This window comes from Montipora foliosa, chromosome 5, assembly GCF_036669935.1.
Source record: "Montipora foliosa isolate CH-2021 chromosome 5, ASM3666993v2, whole genome shotgun sequence".
In the NCBI taxonomy this organism is placed as follows: domain Eukaryota; kingdom Metazoa; phylum Cnidaria; class Anthozoa; order Scleractinia; family Acroporidae; genus Montipora; species Montipora foliosa.
In genome coordinates, this window is record NC_090873.1 from 16,977,499 (window position 1) to 16,978,367 (window position 869).

The window sequence follows — 869 nt, forward strand, 5'->3', positions numbered from 1 at the left end:
AAAGATTTATTAAAGCCTAGAGGCGGAGGTCCCCTCTTATTTATTCTTACAATAATTTAACCTGGCTTGAACCTGAGATCAAATAAAAAACCACTACCTGGGCAGTGGTTATTTAAAAAAAAAAAACAGCTGAGTTCGATGACTTTTAAGCTTAAGCCCGCAACATGTTTAAGTGATACCGGGCATGAGATACCTTGTTTTGAAAGGTGTCAATTAACCATAACATGGATGCCCAATATCAAAGATGTTCCCCTCAAAAAATGCCGGTTGCACCACAGAGTTTCAGATTGACGTACATTGAAGAGTGGATACCCTTCCAAAATTGTGAATGCATGCAGGATGCATGCTCTGCATGCCTGCATGCTCTGTATGCCTGCAGCATGCATACAGTGCTTGCATGCAAATTGGCACTTTGTGCATGCATGCAGGGGAATGACTAGTTGCATGCAGAAAAAAGGTGAGACACTGAGCATGCAATTGAAGGAGAAAATTGCATGCATGCAGGAAAATGCAAAATGCTTTTGCTTGTTTAACAAATTGAAAAGTAATCAAATTATGGAGGGGAAATAGTTTTTTACTGCTTTAACCCGTTGACACCTCAACGCCCTAGGAGTCCCTTCCAAATCTGATAATAATTTTGAAATTGAGGTTAAAAAAAGTACATTCAAGTCCATCAAAAGTGAATTTAGGGGAAAAAGTACCCGATTTCTCCGAGCGAAGTAGCAGAACACAGTCTGATATTAATTAATGTTTTTTTTGCAGTGCGAAATTCAATGAGGCCAAAGTTATATTCTCAGTGGTTTCACTTTCACACTCTTCAATTGCTTAAAATAATTATTATATTTCTTGCGTGAATTTCAGATTTTCTC